This window comes from Myotis davidii, unplaced genomic scaffold, assembly GCF_000327345.1.
Source record: "Myotis davidii unplaced genomic scaffold, ASM32734v1 scaffold244, whole genome shotgun sequence".
Classification (NCBI taxonomy): Eukaryota; Metazoa; Chordata; class Mammalia; order Chiroptera; family Vespertilionidae; genus Myotis; species Myotis davidii.
In genome coordinates this window covers 721,171-727,328 of record NW_006294993.1, presented here as the reverse complement: position 1 = coordinate 727,328, position 6,158 = coordinate 721,171, and the positions used below count along the sequence as shown (strand labels likewise).

Here is a 6,158-nt window from a genome sequence, read left to right as displayed (position 1 = left end):
GCTCCATCCTGGCAGCCGAACCCCAACCCGAACCCGAACCTGAACAGCAGGTCTCTGACACCTGCCACCCTCAAGCCAGCGGCACAGCCAAGCCCTTGGTGCTGCCCCTGGCCTTCAGCTCCCTGTGAATAAAGGAGGACGTCCTGACAGGCCAGCGGCACAGCTGGGCCCTTGTCCGGGCCAGCTGGCCGCCTGCCGGCGCCTCCCATGCAGCGCCCTCGGAGGGAGGGCCAGGACAGGAGGAGGGAGGGCCAGGTCTTCATTGCTCTGCTGTGGATGGAGCTGCTGAGCGGATCCGAGGCCACTGTGGCAGAGGGCAGGCCTGGGTCGGGGAGAAGGCCTAAGTGACCCTCCAGGAGCTATCCTCCTCCTCCTCCTCCTCCTCCTCCTCCAACTCTGAGCCACCTTGCTCTCTCTCAGCCCCAAACCTGGCACCAGTAGAGATGGACTCTGCCTAGGAGACCTCATCTGTGTCCAGGAGATCTGTCCCCAGGACTGAGGCCATGAGACCCCCAAGGTCAGGCCCCTCTGAGGCAACAGAAGAGCCACATCAGGATTTGGCCAAAGTCCCTCATGCTTAACGAGGTCTGAGCCCCCAACTAATGCCCCATTTGGATTCTCATCACATCATATTGGACCCCGCCCTCTGGCGTGCACCCTGCCCAGACTAGGCTTGGCTGCTGCCCGAGAAGTCCCCACACCGCAGGCCCCAATGGAGGCAGGAACCCCTCCTGGGTTGGAAATTGGGACCTGCCTCCTGCTGGCCCCTGGGCCTGACCACGCCCTGAGCAAGGAGGGCTCTGCGGGAGCTAAGGCCCCTCTCCAGCTCGCGCCCTGGGGCCCCGCTGTCGGGAGGCATGTGTGAGCCACAAGACCCCGAGCTGAGAAGCCCCAGCCCTGGTCCCTCTGCCACAGGATCTCAGGCCAGGCTCAGCCTCCCACCCAGAAACTGAGCAGCCGCCCCCCGCCCCCACCCTGGGCTTGGTGAGCAGGGATGTCCTCAGTAGGGGAGCGAGTGCAGCAGACTCACAAAGTTCCTCCTACTGCTGACACCAGGCGCGGTGTCTGCAGCTTCCCGGGAACAAAGCCTTGAGGTGACGCTCAGGCCAGGCGAACCCTCCCTGCAGCACCTTCGGGACCAGTTTCCAGGGGCCTGAGTTCCCACAGACATGGGCTGGAGACGGTGACGGTGGGGGTGCCCGGCAACGCAATGGCGGTGGCTGTGGACGTCCGCCTGCAGGGTACACGCCAGAGGCTGGGGAGGCTGCATGGCTCTGGGTCTGAGCTGCTGAGGCCAGTGGAAGAGGTGGGAGAGGAAGTGCCTCGACCCCCAGCCCAAGCCAGTGGGATGGCTGTGGGCCCAGAGGCCATTTCCGGGGCAAGTTTGCCCAGCGAAGGAGTGTTCCCAACAAGGGGCATGGGGCCTGACCTGCCCCGCATTTCCACCCCGATCTCCACGCCCAGCTCTCCTGCCTGGGTGGGGGAGCTCCTGCAGGGAAGGCAGGTCCCCAACATCCACAGCCTGCCGACTCCAGGGACGTCCACACCATCCTGTCTCCAGACCTAGGGGCTAATTCCAGAGGCAGAGGCCCCCTCTGCCAGGGACCGGATCTTCAAATCAGCACTTTCGGGGGCAGGCAGGGCTCTCGTACTCCAGTCCTCTGACCAGCACTGACGGGCACCCGAGCTCCCTAAGGCTGCCGTCAGCATACTGGGGTGCTGCCTGCTGAGGCGTCCTCAGGGTCTGCAGCGGCCACCCTGCATGGCTGCGCTCTGGCTGGGTTCTGGTGCTGGGATGCTACGGGGCCAGGGGTCGAAGCTGCGCTTGGCACCGCTGGGAGCCCCGGTGCCCTGAGGGTCTGGGGTCAGTCGGAGCTTGGTAGAGGCACCGCCAAGCTTGGGGCCAGAGAGCCCAGGGAGCAGCAGGGAGAGTGGTTGCAATACACCCACCCCAGGTTCCCAGGTCCCCGGCACACGGTGGGTCCTGGGCCATCTGGTCTCCTTGTCCCTGCTGCTCCTGACCCAGGCTCATGGGGGAAGTGAGGTCCAGTGAGCCCTCTCAGTCCTGGTCCCTTATGGAGAGGGAACACTGGGCATTCAGCCTCCACACGGGGAGCCAGGAGTCAGGACCAGTGCGGTGCCTGTAGAAGGGGACACAGACCTTGTCAATTAGGTCCTATTGATTAGCATATTGAGTGGACGCAGCCGGACACGTCCCCTGAACTAGCGTCACTCGTGTAGAGTGAGTCCCGCCAGGAGGGGCAGTTGTGCTCCCTGCCTGTGAGGCAGCATGGCCCCGTTTCATCGCCAGCATGTTCTACGTGGATGGTCAAAAGCACCTGGGCGGGTTATCATTTTGTTACTTTCATCCTGACGAAGCCGAAGCCATCGGCTCAGGAGAGGGCCCGATGCCATCGACACCACAGCTCCTGTCCCAGCAGGGACCCGACCTCCTGCTGTCCCACCCACCGTGCTCCCAGCTGAGCCCGGGGCTGCCTCTCCATAAACCCAGCTCTGCTCCCCGTTGACAAAGACACATCTGCAATAGCTCTTCATGCTCCAAAGCCAGGAGCCAGGAGCCAGCAGCCAGCGCCAGGGGCCTGCTGCTGGGACAGCAAGGGAGCAGGCTCGCGGCCCTCAGGCGCCTTCCTGATTCTGCCACTAAGCCACCAAACTTCCCGCTGTGAGAATAAACAAGTCACCTTTTCTGTCAAAGAACAGTTTAGCTGCTGCCATGTTGACCATGTGACCTGCAGCTCCCTGGGGGCCATCATCTTGAAATGGCAAAGGTCCACCCATCCCTTTGAATTAGCCAATCATGAAAGACTGTGCACCTGAGCTCCAATCAGGAGTGAGGGACCGGTCATGAGCATCAGATTAAAAAGCTGAGTGGACCCCCTATTGGGTGCACATGCTTCCAGACCATGTGTGTGCACCCTTCCACTTGGAAGTAAAGATATTTGCCTGCTGCCTGGCTCCCAGTGTGCTTTGTGTTCTACCAGAACCCCTGACTTGGGGGGTTCACCTTATTTCTTACAGTTTGGGGGTGCGTCCAGAATCCCGTTTGTCATCACAGGGGGAAATTGGACCCTTCTCCTGAGGAGGTGCACCCTGCTGCCAAGTTGCGGCAGCCTTGGTGAGGAGGGTCAGCCATCACCCCTGGGCCGACTCCGAGCTCAGGATTGAGAGTCAGCCAGCAACGCAGGAAGGGCCCAAGCAAGACCCTCAGCAATCCGGTGACCTCATGCATGAGCCAAGGTGGGAATTGGACTAAGCACAACTTTGGTGATTGGGTGTCCTTGGATGTCAGGCTTATGTGACTGGGATGTGTCTTGGACATAAAGCGAGTGCGGAGTTCTGATCTGCGGTTCTGTTCTCCTGCAAGGGAAGTGACCAGAGGGATGAAGCAGATCTCAGGGGAGTACGAGAAAACTCCAACATGGGGGGTTGAGTTCATAGTCACATGGGACCTGCCGAGGATGGGAAGCAGAAATTCTAGGCCTAGGGCATACATTCCCCCAAAATAGTCCACTGGGAGAATGCTGAGGTGCTGGGGAGGGACAGTTCCCAAACCAGGCACAGGAGACATTGCTCTGCTTTAGTGGCTCTTAATACAGGGCATTCTGTGGTGTAAACTTTTAGTATGTTGCACGCACCTGTATTAGAGTGTTCCTGTTGATGTTTTATATCTCTTTGTTGTTTGTTTAATTTGTTTAAAAATGGGGCAAGTCCCACTTTGGGAAGCCCAGTTACGTGTGGTGAGGCTGAACACAGTGACAGAGATTGCAGGAATGTCCTAGCAGCTGCCAAGAATTCTTAATCTTGGGGATTCATCCTGCTTTCCCTGGCAGGGTGTTAGCCTGCCAGAAACTCTTAGCTAGTGAGATTTCTGTCTGTGTGTCTGCAATGTAATTTTGGCTTTCTATCTTTTATGGACTTTAGTTTACTCTTCCTTGGTTTATGAACATAGGGACAAAGATAACAGGGGGAAGTAGGGATTACAGGCATGGGGAAGTAAGCTATACAAGCTGGGTTGGGCAACAATATTAATGTTTCCATGATAATGAGCAGTTCTTGAATGAGGATGGACCACATTCCAAGGCTGACTCCCAGGTCCCAGGGGCATACAACTCCAAGCCAGATTGGTATGCCCTTTCTTTGAACAGAAAGGGAAATCATGGTTAACAGCATAATTAATATTTCCCATAACCATAACTAGTCCCTAGTGTTCCATTTTTCCCCATAACACTTGGAACAATCTGTAGAAGTACCCTCTAGCAGTGAAGGGGAAGGGGGGGGTGGGGGAGTGGAGGCACTCCTGCTTTCAAAAGGGAAATAAAATAAAATAGTACTTTCACATTAAAGCCACTGAAGACTGGTGAGTTATCCCTGTTACAAAATTGGTCAAGAAAATGCTTTGGTTAATAATTGGCTTTAAAATTGCAAAGTTGTTAAGATATAATAAATAGATGTAACTAAAATGAAGGGTTTATGATAAAGCTCTTCAGTAATAATTATAAATTTGTTAATGATGAAAGTCCAGTCACTCAAGAGGAGACGGACTGTGCTCTCTGTTGGAGAAGGGCCAGTCCTCCTTCTCCCTGTAAAGGCAGAGAAGCCTAAGGAGAACCAGGGCGGTCAGAGAAGGGGGGTCCCTTGTCCTGCCTTCCCCTCCCTGTGCGACTGGGGCACAACCTGAGGGAACAGCCAAGATGACAATTTACAATCCCAGCCGCCCCCTCGGGAGGAGAGCTGTCCTGATAAGGCTCCAACCGGCCCTGAGGCCACGGCACCAGCAGATACTAGCTTTCCTAGGCTGTGAACGGAGTTGGAGAAGTAAAAAGAAAAGAGTTAAAACCTCTGCTGGAAGACCCACATGGCTTAGCTGACCAGCTAGACCCATTTTGGGGCCCACAAGTGTATACGTGGACCGAGTTAATGCCTATCGTGGGAATACTAGTCTCAGGAAAAGAAGGGGGAATGATTCGAAGGTTGGCTATGGCTATCAGGGAAAGGGAGCACCTGGCTGGTCCTGATGTGCTTCCAGCAGATGTAAGATTTCCAAACCGGGAGCCCCAGTGGGAGCATACCAACAAGGCCCATAGGGGACATGAGAGATCTCAGGGAACTAATAATTAAAGGGATTCGGGGAGCAGTTCCCCAGTCTCAGAACCTAAATAAGGCCTTCAATATTCAGCAAGGCAAAGAAAGGCCTTCCGAATTGTACCCAGACTAAAGATCAAATGAGAAAGTGCTCTGGGCCAGACCTTGAGGTCCCGTTGGGCCAAGGAAAATTAAAATTACATTTTGTCACCAATAGTTGACCTGACATCTCAAGAAAATTGCAAAAGTTAGAGAACTGGGAGGATAGAAGTGTCGAAGAGCTGTTAAAAGAGGCTCAGGAGGACATAGACCTCTGTACAGAAACGCTAACCACAGAGACTGCTGTTCGGACTGCAGAGCAAGGTTGGACCCATCACACACGGGCTAAGGGCAGACACACCTCAACTAGGACAGCCATACCAGGACATGCCTCCTTGAAATTGATACTAAAAACTGTGAGCTGTCTTAATAACCATCATGAACTGGGCTCTATTTGCTTTAGGAATCTGGCAAATTGCAGGGGCTTACAATGTGGCTGGAGAAAGGTGTACAATCTGGGTCATGCTTACCCAGTTAAGTTATTGGTTATAAATAACTTGAATGACTTGGATATTTCAGCCTTTAGGTCAAAAGATTGGCTAGGACTAGATTTAGGAGTAGATGTCACAGAACAAGATCCCCTAGGCCACTGCCACCACCATGCAAATAGAAGTAGGTTATGAGGAAACGAAAGCCTGGGTGGAATGGATTAGATATTCTGTACTCGCCCTAAATAAAAGTGACTGTTACGCTTGTGCAGCAGGAAGACTAGAGGCCCCAGTGGTCCCATTCCCATTCGGATGGACCTCAGACAGTAAGGAGATGGAATATGTGCTTGCCTTGTCCCAGGAGGAAACCGCCTGGGGAAACATTTCCTGTAAGACTCTCACCCTGCTGTTTCCATTCAACAGAAGTAACGAGCAAGGACCTCCCAAAACTATCCGGCCCCGTCCTCCAACGGAAACTATACCTCCTGCCTCTCAAGGGGGAACAGTGCTCAGAGTTTATGAGCAAAT

General features: G+C 54.7%; 1 long non-coding RNA gene across 1 annotated transcript in view; it reads right to left on the bottom strand.

The window, feature by feature from the left end:
• Positions 1 to 1,862: 1,862 nt before the first annotated feature.
• The window catches only part of LOC107184060, a 24,174-nt gene continuing 19,878 nt past the window's right edge, over positions 1,863 to 6,158 (bottom strand). Inside the window, exon 3 of the long non-coding RNA XR_001514885.1 lies at positions 1,863 to 1,875. This is a non-coding gene — a long non-coding RNA (uncharacterized LOC107184060). The remainder of the gene's footprint in view (positions 1,876 to 6,158) is intronic.